At 40.2% G+C, this 18,951-nt stretch overlaps 1 protein-coding gene across 1 annotated transcript in view; it reads left to right on the forward strand.

Annotated features, from left to right (window-relative positions):
- The window catches only part of FARS2 (phenylalanyl-tRNA synthetase 2, mitochondrial), a 210,816-nt gene that overhangs the window by 20,156 nt on the left and 171,709 nt on the right, over positions 1-18,951 (forward strand). The gene's annotated exons all lie outside the window — the stretch shown is intronic.

Genomic DNA, 18,951 nt, shown 5'->3' on the forward strand with positions numbered 1-18,951 from the left:
CTTTGTATTTGGTTGTGGGTTGTATGAGTTAAGCACTGTAGAATCATAGAATTAATTTGTTTGGAAAAGACCTTCAAGATCATTCACTATTATTTAACTTTACCAATACTGGTACTAAACCATGTCCCTCAGCACTACATCTCTGTGTCTTTTAAACACCTCCAGGGACAGGGATTCAACCACCTCCCCAGGGAGCCTGTTGCAGTGTTTGAGAACCCTGTCAGTGAAGAAGTTTCTTCTAATGTCCAACCTAAACCTCCCCTGGCACAATGTGAGGCTGTTTCCTCATGTGCTATCACTTGTTCCTTGGGAGAAGGGACCAACCCTCATCTTAATCCAGCCTCCTTTCAAGTAGTTGTAGAGAGCAAGAAGGTCTCCCCTCAGCCTCCTTTTCTCCAGCCATACAACCCCAGTTCCCTCAGCTGCTCCTCAAAAGACTTGTTCTCCAGACCCTTCACCGGCTTCATTGCTGTTATTGACCCACTCCAGCCCTTCAATGTCTTTATTGTAGTGAAGGGTCCAAAACTGAACCTAGTACTCACAGTGTATGTATGTGCAGAGTTAGAATATAGTTCAGGTTTCAACCCAAGGTTTCATTCAGGCTTCCGTCATGCCAGTAATAATAATAAATTGCTGTAACTGAAGAAATGAAAATAAATGTCTTAACCTGCCTCAAAATAATTTTTGTTTGAATTCTGCCTTGTCTGTTGTTCTTAAGCAAGGTGAGACCTTTATTATTTGGGTCTGTGATGCCTGGGCCAGCAGCTGTCCACTTTCAAGTCTCATGCCTGAACATGTCAGGGAAAGGGCTGCAGGATTGACTCTTCCCATTAGATCAGGAGAAAATGTAGACTACCTCAAATTTTACACCCTCTGAAATTCACAACAGTGCTGAAACAGATTCAGATCTGTTTCCTGTGAGGTATGAGTTCAGTCAAAACCCCAAGACGATTCAGCTGTCAGGTTGAATTGGTAATGACTGAAGAAAATGGTTTCTATGACTTGCAACATGATGGCCTTTAGTGCTCTTTTATCGCCTTGTTCTGACAGTGAGTCAGGCCTGGGATGCATAGGGTCAGGTAAAGAATAATGGAATTAAGTGTAAACGTATGACTCTATAAATCAACCTCAGAATGGGCAGTGTCTGAAAGGTTAATATAACAGAATAGTTAAAGTGCTGACAGATCACATCCTGAAGTGTCTTTGAAGAGATAGCTGCAAATTTACTTACTTTGCTAATTGGCAAAGCCTGATTTCTGTATTCTGGTGAATTTAAGATAAAAGTGATGTGCAGATATTTAAAGAGACCAGCCATGTGCATTGAGATGCTGACTGAGTATATGATTTTAATGGAAAGAGTGAATAATGAATCCAGGTCTAAGCTGATGTGAAGGCATATTTGGCAGGGGAGGAGGGAGTAGTTGGTTATCAAGTGGAAATTCAGGGAGATTTGAGACCTTGAGTAACCTGTGAACAAACTTCCCAGCATGATATATGTTGGGCAGTGTTAAAGTTTAATACAAATATCTCTCAGTGTCTGTGCATTTTTATTAATTTCATAGTCAATGGAAATAAGACACTTAATATTTTAGTCACACCTTACATTGCAAGGTATAAAAGATTGGCCATCATTTCTGTTCAGTAGTTTGTAGTAGCGTCACAACTGTTGGGGCTTGCATGCCACAAGGGGTAATGTTAAGATCATAGTAGTAAAATTTTTATGTTCTACATTCAGCTTTGTGTTTGATATACAGTACACCAAAAATGTTTTACAGAAAAGGAGTTTATTTACTCACAGTTTAGAGGGGTTTACATTTTTATTGTAGGTAGTTTTCATTTCCCTCATCTTTAGTTATTTCATTGCTGTACATAACTGGGCAAGGAAGATTTTGAATACACATATAAGAAGCCAGCGAGAATTACTTGTAGTAAAATTCAGTATCTAAACAAAGTGGTTCTAAGATTTAGTACCTTGAAACTTTATAGGAAATAAAAATATCTGATCTGTAGTGAACAAAAGGTGATAATCCACCTTTTCCCCATATGAAAAATAAGAAATTTTTAAAACAGGTTCATGATTTATAACCTAATGTTGCCCATCCTGCTCCAAAAGTCAGAATAATTCTGTAAGAGGCAAACCTTAATTTTTGTGTTAAAACCAGTGAGGAGTGGCTGCCTGGCAGGATATTTACATCCTATGATGAAACTATTTATACCTGTATGGGATGAACATTATTTGAAGTAGTTTGAACGTCTAGGAGGATTTGGAAATACAATAAGTTTAATTCTAAGAGTCATTCTTTACATACTCTGTAGAATAATGGTGGCCCAGAAAGGTGGATGAATGGGACTTTGATAAACTCACGTGATGTAAGGCAGATAGGAGGTCTCACTGGAAATGACCTTCAGATCTGTATTTGGGTGTGAAATTATTGTAAAGAATATCAAGGCCTTTGTTGATGCTTGTATTTTCCCTGCCTCTCAGCTTTCAGGTTGATTTCTTGGATCATTTCTCAATTCATTTAAGCGAGCTGAACACTGGTGGAGTTCAAAAATGGAACTAGTATACGGGTTACTCAGAACAGGATTAAGCATGGACAGGCATGTGCTCCTTCAGCCTGTATACCCCCTAATTCCTGTTCAGTGTTCCGTTTGGATGGACTAGATATTGTATACCTGCATTTAACCACTGTGAGGATCACAGGGCACTGGAAGAGGCTCCCCAGAGGGGTTGTGGAGTCTCCTTCTCTGGAGCCTTTGAACATCCATCTGGATGCATTCCTGTGCGACCTATGCTAGCTTCTGTGGTCCTGCTCTGGCCGGGGGCTTGGACTCAATGATCTTCAGAGGTCCTTTCCAGCCCCTAACATCCTGTGATCCTCTGAACCACTTTGCTCAGGGACAGGGTTGGGGGTGAGGCCTGATGAAACTGCACCTTTGGACTCCAAAAAACTGGCAATAGATCTGTCTTAAGGGTGGGGGAGAAACACGGACGGGAGTTTTACTTGTTGCATTAGGTGGAAAGCTTCATGGGACTCTTTAAGATCTCTGGAGACAGCACATTTCTGTTGAGCTAAGGCTGTGGTTAGCATGCTGTGCACAATGTCCCACCCTTTCCTTACAAGAAAACGGTATACAATTTTCTATCCACAATCTATTTCGGTGTGCTGTCTTGTGGGACTGGGTGACATCTTGCTGTTAATATGTTTGAACTGACTGTCAGCGATTTCCATGTTCTGATTACTATTTTTTTGTTCCCAAATAAAGGTTCTGTCCTGAAAAGGCATTAAATCCATACTTTGTGTTCAGGGCTACTCAGAAAACATCCCCTTTGGAGGCCTGTGTTTGAGTCTTAACACTTCCTAGAAGCAGAGCAGCACAGGATGTATTTATTCTGGCTGGAGTGGACCTGCTGCTGAGAACAGTGACTTTGAAGGAAAGCCTCTTTGGAGAGGCAAGAGACTTTTAAGAGTTTGTTTGTAAGATCAATGAGATGTTTCTGGTATCTTTCCATTAATTTAATTTGGAGTTTATATCTGTAGAGACCAGACTCTTTTCAGTGGTGTCCAGTGACAGGATGAGAAGCAGTGGACACTAAGTGGAACCCAGGGCGTTCCATCTGAACATGAGGAAAAACTTCTTTGCTGTGATGGAGTAGGCTGCCTAGAGATGTTGTGGAGTCTCCTTCTCTGGAGAGATTCTAAACCCACCTGGACACTGCAATCTTGGGCAACCTGCTGTGGGTGACTCTGTTTGAGCAGGGAGGGTGAACTAGGTGGTCTCTAGAGATCCCTTCCAACCCACAGCAATCTGTGATTTTGTAATTCTGTGAAATCTTAAACATGAGTAGGATGAATCTATGAATGGAAAAGTCTAATAAAAATGGATTTTTCTGCCTATCCTCTGCCAATGAACAGGATGAAGAGACTAATTAAAATGCAATCACAACACATTTCAGTTAAATCAAGTACCATTGTTGCAGCATACATTTAGCAGGAGACGTCTGCTTGAATGACTACAGAGTTTGTCTACCATTGTATTGCCTTCTATACACAAAAATGCTGAGGAATTTTGTTGTAATAGGAGAGGAAGGTTTTGTGTTTTGTTTAGTAAAAGTACTGTGCAGCTAACTGTGGTGGTCAGTGTGCTCTCCGACTTCCTTTCTAACATTGCTGTGAATATTTGTACTCTTGCCAGTTAATCTGAGAGTGGGAATGCCAACAAGAGAAATAAAATATGGAAAATGCTGCGTTTTATATAGCACCTGCCATGGTCTAGAATGTTAAAGCACATACTAAATAGATGCTGAGAGGGATAAAATATGACACGGCCTATAGCAAATACATCATCTGCTAAGCTTTCAGCAATGCAACTAGCATACAGCTGTAAGCACCATTAAAAGTGCTACTGAAAGAAAGACTGGAATGGACCTCTAAGGCATAACCTCCTATTATGTGTTTCATTATGAAAAAATGTAATGGTGATCATAGAAATTGTAACATAAACCAAAACAAAACTGGAAAGAGCTTGAGATCCTGACTAGCCTGTACTTTGGCCCCCAATGCAGTTTGAATTTTATATCTATTTAGTTGTTGGTTTGGTTTTTTTTAGCACAACTGCTTAAAGTAATCTTCATGAATAAGAACACCTCACAAGGCTTCTCTTACTTGTCACTTCTCACTTTACTTGCAGAAAGGCTTCTCCTAATAATTGGTCTTGATATTTTAACTTTGGGTTTGCTACTTTGCTGCTTGTCCTAGCCAGGGTACATGTGATATAAGATTATTTTATAGGGAGTGCAGCTTTCTTTCTGATCTGATGATGAAAATGCCTTTAATTTTTTTCCTCTCCAATCTAAATAGTATTTTTTGTCTTTCTACGGAGTTTCTCCTTTGAGACTTATGGTAATCTCTCTTACTATCTTTGGACTCTTTCCAATTCCTTTACATTTTTTTATAAATGTTATGCCAGAAATTTGACTCTTGTATTCCTTCCTGCTAAACAGAAGGATGCGAGTACTTCCTATTTTATAGAACATACACATTCCTGTTCATATTCCTCTGTGATGATTTCTTTTTTAAAATCACATTTGAAGTTCTATTCAACTCCTGGTCTATTCTAACTCCTGGTCTTCTCCTGAAGAAGCTGTCATCTCACTGCCTCCTTGCTGTGCTGTAGGAACTGGATGACTATATGCCAAAGCAGAACCTTGCAGTTGCCCTTGCAAGCAGAGAGGAAACAGTCCAGCAGGTTCCTGGAGTGTGTGGAAAATAACTTCCTGACTCAGCTGGTAAGTGAGCCCACTGGGGAATGTACCCTGCTAGACCTGCTGTTTACTAACAGAGAAGGACTGGTGGGTGATGTGGTGGTTGGAACAAGTCCTGGTTGATCCACCTGATCTCCTTCTATGATCTAGGTGACCAGCTGAGGGAAAGGCTGTGGATGCTGTATACCTGGACTTCAGTAAAGCATTTGACACAGTCTCCCACAGCATTCTGCTGGACAACCTGGTGGCTCATGACTTAGGTGTACTCTTTGCTGGCCTCTTTACTGTTTCTCAGTGGGATAGAACAAAAGCTCAAGTGTTTAATGATCTAATGGTGCATAAGACTAGTGCAAAGCAGGATTTATTGCTGAGGAATAATCGCGTAGCACAAAAAAAGAAGGGGGAGTGCTTGTTTGTGCATTTTTAACTCCATGTTTGTTGATAGTTGGATGGTTAGATCTCTTTCTTGATTTTTTTGGTTGGTTGGTTGGGTTTTGGGATTCTTGGGTTTTTTGTTTGTTTGGTTTGGGGATTTTTTTTTTTTTTAAGAGGGAGGGCCAAACACAGCTGCGTGACTATAGCTAAATATAAAGTCATCAGTATTCTTACTGTAGTGTTGTAATGGTTATGTCTTGTTTGTCTGTGGAATTGAAACAACACTGATAAATTCCACCCTGCTGATAATTACACTAATTGCCCACAGATTGCTAATAATAAATGTGTGATTTTTGAGAGAGATGGTAGAAATTAGCATGGCAGATGTACTGACTGCACTAAATTTAATGCTCATGGAACTTAAACTGGATAAAGTGTGGCTGTCATTAGGGTGAAGATTAATGTGGTAATTATTTGAACAGTTGAATGCAGGACGTTCATACAGACATGTAATGTTACTTGAAATTCTTTTTATTATACCTGGTTTGCCAGAAGGCTACGGTCTAAAGTTCTCAATGAATAGATACGAGTTCAGGCCTTAAGCTGCAAACTCCTCCTCTGTAAGACACATCTAGTGCAGGATTCAGGCATCAGAGCTGTACAGGATTTTATAGTCCACTTTATAAGGCTTACCTGACAATGAGTTGGGTGCCACCCTTCTGCAGAGTGCTGAATTTCAGCCTCAAGTGGGGCTGTCATCTTCTGATACAACAGAAGATATTTTTTCTATCGTTTCTCTCTCAATTTACAGCAAACTTGGCAAAACTGCAACAAAAAACTTTATCAGGTTAAAAAACCACTGAAATTCAGTTCTTCTTTTTCTGATGAAACATTTTACTTTAACCGTTCCACATGGTGTCAAACTAAACGTTAGAGCAGAGGAGACATTTCAAAGTGTAAAAGAGACAGTAAAAGAGCTTTCCTTAGTTTGTTACTTTGTGAGATGAATCTGGCTTTAAGACTTCAAGGAAAGAAAGCCTTAAATACTTTATAGTTATTTTACGTTAAATTCATGTCATGCTGAAGAAGAAATGTCCACAACAGGTCTACACTCATAGTGATAATGCAGGAAACTACCTTTCCCTTGCTTGTCTCTTAATTAAATAGTATTGGCCTGGAAGTAAGAGGTTGTAATTTGTTGTTATTTTTATTCATTCTTTCTGTCTGCCTATATACAGAATTTGGTAGTTTCCTGCAATTATGAACAGCAGTGCTGATTGTAAAAGTGGATTTCAAACGTGAGTTTGCAATAGTCTGTGATTGAAGGTCCCTTCAGTGGATGTAATTTTTCCTCTAACTGATGTTGAAATGTTAACATCATGCCTTGATTATGTTCTTCTCCTTCCAGCGGTGTTTCTTGGTATCTCTGTAGTAAGAAATAAATGGGAATTGAAAAGTCAGACTTCAGTATCCTTCTGCTTAAATTCTATTCTTCATACCTCTCATAAACTTTGCCACGCAGTAAACTCACTCAACATTTTTTTCTAATCACTTGCCTTGAAAAAAGTTCATTTCTCACAGCATTGCTCTTCAGTGTTGTTGAAGAAAATGTAAACATTCCTATCTTCTCTATTGATCCTTATTTAGCAAGACTTCTCTCTATAGTGTCAAGGAACGAACTACACATTGAAAGCAATTGGAAACTCTTTGAACCAATCTAATTATTCTACTCTGCCTCCCAGCAGATGACAGAATGAAGAATTGAAAAAGAGTTTTCAGCCTAGGTGCCAATGCCTGTGTTGGAATGGCAGAAAATTAAATGTTGTAAAGGTCTAGGATATCAGCTTTAACTTCAGGAGCTGAAAGAATTTCATCTTGAGATTCTTTGTTCTTGGCTTAGTCACCTGATGGATTTTATGGAAATATTTCCCAACAAATGCTTTACCATGTCTAAATAAATAAAAAAGGCAGCAGTTTGGCCTGGAGCTTTTCATGTTGGGGTGGCAGAAAATAATATAATAATACCCCCAAATAACAAACTCCAACATCCCCTCCACCCCCAAATAGCAACAACAAAACAATACTAAATAATTTTGGCTGAATGATAAAGGATTTGGTAATTTAGGGAATAATTTTCAGTTCTTATGTTATTCACTGGAAGAATGTTTTTAGCTTCGTATGAGTAATTTTTTGTGAAGCAGCAGGTGGTGTTCAGTCTGCTATGGCTGAGAATGGACTCTGAAACAGTTAGGCTCTTGTGTGGTGGAGGAGCAGAGCAGTATCTGCAGCATTGCTCTCTACAGCTCCCTGAAAGGAGATTGTAGTGGGGTGGAGGTCAGTCTCTTCTCCCTAGTAAGAAGTGATGGGATGAGAGGAAATGGCCTCAAGTGGCACTGGGGGAGGTTTAGGTTGAATATAAGAAGAAACTTCTTCACACAATGAGACAGGCTCCCTAGGAAGGTGGTTGAATCCCTGTCCCTGGAGGTATTTAAAAAAACGTAGAGATGTGGTGCTGAGGGATATGGTTTAACACCAGATTTGATAGGGTTAGTTAATGGTTGGACTTGATGATCTTAAAACTCTTTGCCAACCAAAGTGATTCTATGATCATCCAGTTGAGCACACTTCTCAGAGTAGCTGGAGCAGGGTGGTAAGAGGAACACCTAAACAACTGGAAACATTTAGTTGTAATTTACAAATATGAAATTAAATAAACATGAAGGTTTATTTTATACCTACAGATGCTGAATATTTACAATGATGCTTGTAAATCTTTCCAGAAAATAAGGCTAGGCCAGATTTTGTTATGTCACGTAGCAAGCTGGACAGATTTCCTGTAATTCTTTTGGTTCTTTGGTTCTCTTTTTAAAAGGCCCAGTAAGCTAATAACTACACAGAAAAAAAATATCAGTATCAATCACTTTATTGGTTACATCATAGCTTAATGTGAGAAATTGTAACTTTGAAATTAGCAGGTTTAGAGCATAAACCAAGTGTAAACCTTCATTTTTATTTAATAGCTCTGGCAGTGGTCCCTGGAACTCCAGGAATTTAATATGAAAAGTTCATGCTGAAAAAAAAACTTAGTACATGTTACAAATCTGTGACTGTCCCATGTTGATGTTGTGTAGATGCTAGTTATGTTTTCCTTTGCTGAGTGAGACCCCATTGCCCTTACTCACTCCTTGTAGCAATTCAAACTCCATGGTCTGTTGGGTTTTGCATATTCAAAGAACAGGGATTGTGGCCGTACCTTTTACTTTTAATTCATTGCTACCTTCTCAGGTCCTGTGTAGTTGATTGTGGCCTCAGCAAGTCACCATTTCCTACCTTCCTGCACTACAAGGCCTGCATCTCCCACATTCTGTTAGGATTCAGTTTCAAAGCATCCTATAATGCTTTTAAATCTGTCCTCTGGTTGTGGTAAAAATGATAATTTAGAATTATTTAGCACTGGTGTGTAGTATTTGTCACTACTGACCACACACAGCACCCAAGTATTTTGGCCTCAGCAAAACCAGTTTCTAAGGCTGATGATGTGTTCTTGGCTAAGTTTTCAATGGTAAATAGGATTAAAGAATTCTTACCTTTATTCCATGCTTTGGATCTCTGTGTCCTGTGTTTGTCTGTATCTCAGATGACTCTCTCAGTTCTCAGAACCAATAGAGAAGAGACAACCCTCCATGTAATGCTCCTTCATCCTGGTTGGACAGGCAGGCAGACATGATTAAGTTTTGCATCATCTGAGACAAGAGCGGCAGTGGGGTTAGGTATAAGGTGAAACTTCCTCAAAAGAGGCCCCTAAAAAACATGTAATTTGCTCATCAAGCAACTTCTGCCTTTGGTTCTGGTAAACATAGTGGTTGGAGGTAAAATCTTAGTAAAGGAAGGTGACTTGTCAATGTGGTGCTAGTTTGCAGACCACCCCTGCCATGGAGCAAGCAGAGTGGCTGCAGTCTGGCCCATGCTGTTTCACCCAGTTTATTCCTTCATTATCCTTGTTTACCTCAGCAGCACTTCATTTATTCACCTTCCCATCTCCTCTAAATATCTTCTGCCTCTCCAGTCAATCTATCTTGATCTAAGAGAGTACATAATTACAGTAACCTGGGGGCATTTGAATTTTGAGGCACAATGAACACAGAACAATGATTGTACTCCTTGCTCAAGGAATGTATGTTTGAGCGTTCAAACTCTGCATGTTCAGAGAGAAGGTTGTTTCAATGGTGATAGCTCAATATTTCTGAATTATTTGGCATGATTCCTAACGTGATTTTTGGCAAGCTATTTGTTTGCAAAGAGAAAAAAAATCTGAACATGGAGGGGGAAAAAATGGAAATATAATTGGGAGAATTTGGAAAGAAACAATAAGTGAAAGCCAAGATGTTGAAGTACAGCACTCCTGAACTTGGAGCTTCTGTGCTAATGGGCATAAATAATGCAGTTCTTCTCCCATGGGTATATTGTAGAGCTTAATTGGGTAATGGCTGAAAAGCACTTTGAGATCCTGTGTGGAGATATCCTATCTAAGAGCAGAGTGCTGCTTCGTGGAAGTCTGCATGCTGCTATACAACACTGGTTTGTCAGTGTGCCAGTATGTCCAACTGGTGTCAGTGGTGATCAAACCCATGGGTTACTTTGCTGGACATGGTTAACATCGAGCAAACTGTATTGGTAGATCAGCATACATTAACAATTTTCTATATCTGCCAATAGGACAGCCTTTTGAAATAAAGGGCTTAGACTGCATTTTAGTGTATGATGATGTTCTGCATGCTTTTCAGATCCACTTACACTAAAAATTAGCAATGTCATTTTAACAATTAAACCTTCCAGTTTATTATGTTTTATAAAAAGCACTATATAAAATTATAGTATATCTGGCCCTAAAGACATTATAAAGGTATATTAAAGTGTGTGAAAAACTGTAAAATGTGGGAATAAATAGTAGGAACATGGAGTCTGGCTGAATCTTTTCTTAATCTTCTTTTGCAAGTCTCCCTTATGGAGAAATACTGCTTGGTTACTCCTAGAACTTTTTGGGGAGTATAGATTTTAACATCTGATTTGACACAGTGGTTACAGTTTTGTCTTTGTCTGTCTTTGTGATGATTTGTGAGGAAAATTCAAGAAGAGTGTATTTTTATTTTCAATTTTGTGCATCTGTGCTGTGTGGAATTTTTTTATTATTTGAGGTTTCAATAATTAAGACTTTCTGTCATGACAGCACCTTTTAGCTCACCAATATCAATAGAAGTAATTTCTTAGATATATCAAGGCTTGAAAACTTGAATTCTGTATTTCAGAGTGGCTCATAGCCCCCTTTAAAAGTTTTTACCTGTTATTACTAATTCTTATGAGCATGCGCAAACAAATAAAAGTGATTTTATTTTTTTTCCCATTCTGTCTTTTAACTGCCTGGACTGTACTGCTCAACCTTGGTATCTTATTGCTAGCCGCTTTGTGTGGCTGACACGGTTTCTTGAATGATTTTTCTTGGCAAATGGCTTACTCATTAATATTTCAGCCCTGTTCCTCCCAACCTCAGAAAAGTGGTATGCCCCAGGCAGGGAAATGTACTTCTTTCCTTAGGAGCCTTCCGGTTTTCTCCTTAAACACTTTGTCAGAGCCTGTGACAGATAAATGACGATGGTGCAGTTCAAACTAGAGATGACTTCTTTGTACGGGCATGATCAGAGATTTTCTAACCAGGAGGTGTTGGACCACGCTGGAGTCTTCACTGCAAACATCTACATTTTCTCTTCTTTATCCATAATGAAGTCTGTGAGACTTACTGATTCTGAAGTAAAATCCGTAGAGAAAAGTCTCTGTCTTTCATTTTTTGATTAGCTGTTAAAATATACATTGTTCTGATAAAGGCTCTGTCTGTTCAGACTTTTCATTATTTTGATCTTAGAGACAGACCAAGGCACAATACTGCAGCTGAGTCAGAGTCTGAGTTGAGATCGAGTTTGCAGCTAGGTCTGAGCTGTGGATCTCTGGTGGTATTTTGGTTCAAGGTGATAGCAAATATGTGAAACTGATCTTTTTAGAGCTTGGTGTGACAGAAATTTGATAATACCCCTCACTACCACTTAGGGTTGAAACATGATAAGAAAGACTTGATTTAAACTTGGTTTAAACTATTCTATTTGATTTAAACTTGGTTTAAACTATTCTATTTATTATTAGATGTTAATATTTAGGTAATTCTTGTAAACTGTGGCATGATGTCTAGGATAATCCTAAAGAGGGCACCTGGAGGTCTATGAGGAGTCATGGATTTCCCCAGTTCTCCTCAAGAACAGAAGGAGGCGGTGGGAATCAGAGTACTGCCAGGAGAGAGCTGGTAAAGCTGAATCCTTCTCCTAGTTTGTGGATGAACTGAGAGATTCATGCTGCCCACCACCTTTGACATGACCCATATAAGTCATTTTGGTTTTACAGTGTTGGGTGGGCTGGGTTTGTTTCTCAAGTTTAATTTTTCACTATGACAGATGACATGGCTGAAACTGGGGTATTTGGGCATGTCAAATGCTTTGCAGGTGAAGGTTAAATGTAGCCTGTTAGGTACCATATGTGTTGAACCTTGATATGTAAGATGTTGATGTGTCTGTGTCTGTGTCTGTCAAGTGTTCACCTATATAGGACAGGACACGATATACTGCCCTTTGTTCATACAGCAGGTATCTTCTGGATCAGTGAAGAAAAGGTGCATGGCTCTTAATAGCCTGAATTTCATGTTTAAAAGGTCTTACATATAACACTGAAAGGAAACCTGGTCATGCTTTATCCCAGAAAAGTTGGTTTTCCATTTTCTCTCTCAATATTGCAGGCCACAAAATGCTGCTGAGGGTGGCATCATGATTAACATACCACAACTTATCTAATAAGAAAGCAGACAGCAAAGCAGCTTCTGACACATTTTTGCTTTGGTTAAGAAAAATAGCCAAAAAAAAGTTATTCTGTATGTTTCTTGGAACTTGTTGATGTATTAACTAGATGAACTTGAAGTACATGAAAAAATTAAGAGCCAAATACTTGAAGCCTACGTTATCTTGCCTTGTGCTTTGTAGTGCATGTAATATTTTGTTCCACTGGATGGTTAGCCATCATGAGGGACATCTGAAAATGTTCTGCCCTTGGAAGGTCAGGTTCTAAAATATCTGTAATGCTGTTTAAGAAGTGTGTGTAACAAAAATTCAGTATGCTCAGTAAAAGCAAAAATCTATTCTGCTGTGCAATAGTGTATCAGGCTCTACAGAGGGAGCTAGGCAGGCTGGATCAGTGGGCCAAGGGTAGTTGTATGAGGTTCAACAAGCCAATTGTAGCATCCTGCACTTGGGTCACAACAACCCTGTGAACACTCCAGGCATGAGGAAGAGTGGCTGGAAATTGTCCGGTAGAAAAGGATCCAGAGGTGTTGGTTGACAGCAGCTGAACATGAGCCAGCATGTGCCCAGGTAGCCAAGAAGGCAAACAGCATCCTGGCCTGTATCAGGAGTGGTGTGGCCAGCAGGAACATGGCTGGGATCATCCTCCTCTACTAGACACTGGTGACACCACACCTCAAATACTGTGTTCATGAAGGACATTGAGGTGCTGGAGTGGATCCAGAGAAGAGCAACAAAGTTGGTGAAGGGTCTGGAGAACAAGTCTTGTGAGGAGAGGCTGAGGGAACTGATGTTGTTTAGTATGGAGAACAAGAGGCTGAAGGGAGACCTTCTCACTCTCTACAACTATCTGAAAGGAGGTGAGTGTTGGTTTCTTCTCCCACATAACAAGCCATAGGAAAAGAGGAGAAGGCCTCAAGATGCTCCAGGGAGGGTTTAGCTTGGGTGTTAGGAAAAAATTATTTCCTGAAGGAGTGGTTAGACATTGGAACAGGCTAGCAAGGAATGGGAGTTACCATCCCTATTAGTGTTCAAAAAAACATAATGTAGTGCTGAGGGACATGGTTTACCCATGGACTTGTCAGTGCTAGCTTAATGGTTGAACTTGATGATCCTCAATGTCTTTTGCAACTTTAATGATTCTATGATCTGCATTTTAAAATGAACTTGGAAAAAAGAATCTGAGCTCATTATTAGTACTGGATGCAAAGTAATTTCTTTTACATCCTATGCAATGGCACTAAGGGACATGGTTTAATGTTGACCCTTCAGTGCTGGGCCAAGGGTTGGACTGGATAATCTTTGAGATCTCTTCCAACAACTGGATGTTTTCTGTGATGCTGTGATTTTATAGATATGGCCATGGCAATACAATGCTATTTGCTCCTGTATGTCTCCATAGTTTTCAAAACTAAAATTCTGTGCTTAACTAAATTGCTAAGCAGACTGGTAAATGTCCAATTTTAGCAGCCTGGCATATGTTTATGATTTTTGTTTTAACATATGCTATGTTGGTTGAACTCCCCTCCCCACACATACGGTAGATAAAAGCTGTCACATCACAAAATGGTGGCAGCCCAACTTTTCTAACATTTTCCATGGCACTTCAGAGCCTTGAATTAATTAGCTATTCTTGGATAGGAGACAGACTCTCATTTTTGTAGAATTTTGGTTTCAAACCCATAATGTACTTTGGTTTGTGAGAACAGGAGCCTGCCTGTGTTTCTGCAGCCATAAACAGTAAAAAGCAGAAGGCAGAGAGAAAGGCGGTCAGTGAGAGCGAGGATGCGCTGGGTTCACAGATGTGATATCTGGAAAATGGTTTGTTTCACTGGTGGGCTCTAGTTTGCTTGAACAGGAGCATTCTCTCTCTTCCACTTCCCTGGGTGGATAAAACAATACTGGTGCATGGTGTTTGATTTCTATTCATAGTGAGCTGCTAAGCTACCCCTCTTTTCGCCTCCATTTTCAAGGTAGGTGTAAGGAGGAATTTTGCTGTGTCTATGATTCTTTCCTAGACCTCAGTGGAGTAGAAGGGACTTGTGACAAATACCACTGCAGCTGTGATAACGCTGTTTTAATTCTTGCTGCACTATGATAATAACAACCTGGATTTAGACCTTAACATTACAGTGATACAGTCCCTACCACATCAGACTGCCTTTTGCATATACTCCAAAATCATGATCATTTTTGGTAGTCTGCTGTTTCCCCATTGTTAAACTCCTGACTCAGGTGTGCTTCTGCATGTGTAGTGTCTACTGCGCTGCTGCAGGGGGGATAGTTGGTTTTCTAGGGTAGGATGGAGGAATGTTGCCCATCACTGAAACTGCTGTAGAAATGCCACAAAATCTGTGGTAGGGGGGTAGAGTGTCATGAGGGATGGACCACTCACTAGATAAGGAATTGGCAGGGTCGCTGCGCTCAGAGAGTTGTGGTCAGTGGCTCAATGTCCAAATAAAGACCAGTGAGAAGTGGTGTTCCTCAGGGGTCACTACTGGGACCAGTGCTTTTAAACATCTTTCTCAGCAATATTGACTATAGTGTTGAGTGCATCCTCATCAGGTTTACATATGGCACCGAGTTGTGTGGTCCAGATGACACACTGGGGGGAAGGGATGCCATCCAGAGGGACTTAGACAGTCTTGAGAGATAGGCCCAAGCCAAACTCATGAAGTTCAACAAGGCTAAGTGCAAAGTCATGCACCTGGGTCAGGGCAATGCCAAAAACAAATACAGGCTGGGAGAGAAGTGGCTCAAGAGCAGTCCCGAGGAAAAGGACTTGGGAGTGTCAAGTGACAAAAAACTCAACATGAGCTGGCAGTGTGCACTTGCAGCCCAGAAGGCCAACGATATCCTGGGCTGCATCAAAAAGAGTGTGACCAGCAGGACAAGGGAGGTGATTCTCCTCCTCTACCTTACTCTCGTGAAGACTACAGCTGGAGTACTGCATCCAGTTCCTCTGCCCCCAGCATAAGAGGGACATGAAACTGCTGGATTTGGTCCAGGGGAGGGCCACAAAGATGATCAGAGGGCTGGAGCACCTTCCCTGTGGGGACAGAATGTGAGAATTGGGTCTGTTCAGCCTGGAGAAAAGAAGGCTCTGGGAAGACCCTGGAGTGCCCTTCCAGTACCTGAAAGGGGCCTACAAAAAAGCTGGGAAGGGACTTTTTACAAGAGCTTGTTGTGACAGGACATGAGGGAATGGATTGTACTTGAGGAGGGCAGATGTAGACTGGATATTAGAAAGAAATTCTTTACAGTGAGGGTGGTGAGACACTGGAACAGGTTCTCCAGGGACATGGTGGATGCTTCCTTCCTGCAGGTATTCAAGGCCAGGCTGGATGAGGCCTTGAGCAACCTGGGCTAGTGGAAGGTATCCCTGGAAATACCAGGGGTGTTGGAACCATGTGATCTTTAAGATCCTTTCCAACCTAAACCATTCTACGAATCTATGAATAAGTGCTGCCACACTTATCTGTTCCTGGTCTATCCGCAGCATGGACAGAGTTGTTCAGATGCTTTCATCTCAGCATGGCATGGGTGCCACCTCTTGTCCTCTGTTCTACCACGTGCAGGTATATTGTCAAAAGATATCATACAATATCATCGCTATATATCTTTGGATCTATTGAAGTGCTTTGAGAAGCCCTACTGGGAGCTGCTGTTGGAGTGGCCTTCTTCCAAAATCCCACATTGCCACCCAGGTGCAAGAAAGTCAGAACCACTGTCAAGCCCATTAGTCACTGGTGATGCTGGTGGAGCGCTGTGCTATCTTTGGCTCATCGATGCCAGTGGTGAGTGTTCAATGTTTGTTTCTCATGTGTGTATTGTTTTCAACTCCAGGACATACAGCTGCCATTTGGCTTGCTGTGGTTGTTATCTGGCTGGCAGCCTTTGCTGTTGGGATTTGGGTTTTGTCAGTGTGCACAGAAACCAGTTCCATTTTACTAACAAATAATAAGCATGGTGGAAATGAAGAAAATTATGAATTTCAGCTTTGCATTTTCAGATCTTTAGATAAATGCCTGCTAGAAATAACTCTTTATTACAACTGAGCATAAGTAATTGTATCCAGGTGGGGGTTGGTCTCTTCTCCCAGGCAACCAGCGACAGAACAAGAAGACACAGTCTCAGGCTGGGCAAGGGGAAGTTTAGGCTTGATCTTAGAAAAAAGTTCTTCACAGAAAGAGTGATTGCCCATTGGAATGGGCTGCCCGGGGAGGTGGTGGGGTCAACATCCCTGAAGGTGTTTAAGAAAAGACTGGATGAGGCATTTAGTGCCATGGTCTAGTTGATCAGTTAGGGTTGGGTGATTGGTTGGACTTGATGATCTTGGAGGTCTCTTCCAACCTGGTTGATTCTACAATTCTGTGTGATTCTGTAATTAACATATCCTTAGCATCAATTATCTGTTGCTAACAGAAAGATAAAGAGATTTTTTTATTTCCAGTGTCGTTCTCCACCCTGGTAAACATTTGCTTGATTTGAAGGTTTCTTCTATCATGTAAAGACTGTAAACAATGGGTATTTTTCCTTCCTTCTCTCTAGCTTCTCCCTCCCACTGTAATTTATCACCAGCTGATTTGAACTAAGTCCAATACAATTTTCCTGTACTGGTGCTGGATGTAGCATAAATGAATTTTTGGTAGGAGAGAGCAGAAGAAGAATGTGGGTGAAGGACTTCAGTGGTTCTGGCACCTTTGTGTGACACCATGTTGGTGGTTCCTTTGTTCCTTGGTTGCAGTACTTGGACATTGGATAACTCATTACATAACAGTAATATTTTTTTTTTCTTACTGCTCACAGATTTTGCCTTAGATTAGAATAATAGTGCAGGTAGTAATACAATTTAACTATCTAAGGCATAAGCATAATGCTAGGATGAAAACTCTGCTATAAGTTCATCTGTAGCTCTCCTGTACAAGTTTGTGAGGGGTGTAAATCACTTGCTCAGAAAAAGCATCTGAAAAGTCATCAGGTAAGCCCTTAGAGATCTGTATGTTAGAGTCTCCCTTAAAGATCATCAGCCTTAAGATAAATGAAAGTTCTGTCCTGTTGTGTCCCCGCCCCCAACACTTATGGGTCACATTCCAATTTCTTTCTCTATAACGTTATAATTGTGAGAACTGTTTATGTGAAAATTAAAATTTTTATAAGTTAGTCTGATTCTCAGAGGAATCGTATTTAGGAAAGGAAAAACCATCATGAGAATCACGATAAAGTCATGAGAGTTTCTTGTGCATTAAAGCTCTGTATCAGTTTGGAATCTAGTTTTTGTGAAAAATAAATAGGTGGGCAGATGGTGATATTTACTTAAGGGAAGCTGAATTCATTCTCTGACTAGAACTGGGCATTTCAAGCAGCTGTTGGAAAATGAGCGCTCACTTCCCATGGAGGAGAATGTATGTTTGGGGAAAATGCAGCTTCTTTTCAAAATATAAAGCTATCCCTTGTTTATGTCAGAGAGTTTTCTGCTTTGTGAATTAATTTATGGAAGAAAATTATTACAAATGGCCAAGAACTAATTTGGTGAAGTTGTTTTGCAAACTGAAAAAAAAAAAAAAGAAAATCTTCTTAAAAGTTTCAAGACTAGATAAAAGCTCCAGTTGCTCTTTTTTTTCATTTTCTTTTTCTTATTTGACTAGAAAAAGGATTAAACCAATTATTTAATACTCATGCTTGTATTTTCTTTATTTTGAGCGTGCCATCATCCTGAACTGGACTGCCCAGAGAGGTTGTGGAGTCTCCGTCTTTGCAGAGATTCTAAACCGACCTGGAAGCCAAATATGAACATATCTACTTCCTTTTACAGATTTGGGTTTTTTTTAGGTAGGGGGAGGACACGACTGTATATTCTATAATATGTCTGTTATATTTGCATATTCAGAGCTTAAGAGTATGAAAAATAATCTTAGCTTGTTTGGTTGGCTTTTTTTTTTTTTTACACTTGTTTCTCCTATGTTCCAGTGAAAAGCTACCCAGGTGCTGTAATCCTAGCATAAAAGTGGAAGCTATCTTGTAAAGACTGTAGTCTGTTCACTGCTTATATCCTTTTTTGTTCCATTTCTTTCAGATAACTTTCACTATAAATTCTTTTACCCAGGAAACATGGCTCTGGATTTCTTGCTTCACGGAGAAACAGAAATCAGTTTGTAGTTTGGAGCAGATGCTTTTCCCCAGACACTTCACTTTCAGTGCATCTGTTTTCCCATTCCATAATAAATAAATGTAATGCTTTATTGTTAGAATGGAACCTATACTGGTATTTGTAAAGCCCAACTACAGATTTTAAAGCTATTTTGCATCTCAGAATGGGCTTATGCATTAGGAGTGCCTGGTGGGCTCCAGAACCTTTTGGTTTTGGAATTCACTTTGAACACTAAAGTTGTGCAGCAGGGTACCTGTGAAGTACAA

The sequence above is a fragment of the Indicator indicator genome, chromosome 6, assembly GCF_027791375.1.
Source record: "Indicator indicator isolate 239-I01 chromosome 6, UM_Iind_1.1, whole genome shotgun sequence".
Taxonomy (NCBI): domain Eukaryota; kingdom Metazoa; phylum Chordata; class Aves; order Piciformes; family Indicatoridae; genus Indicator; species Indicator indicator.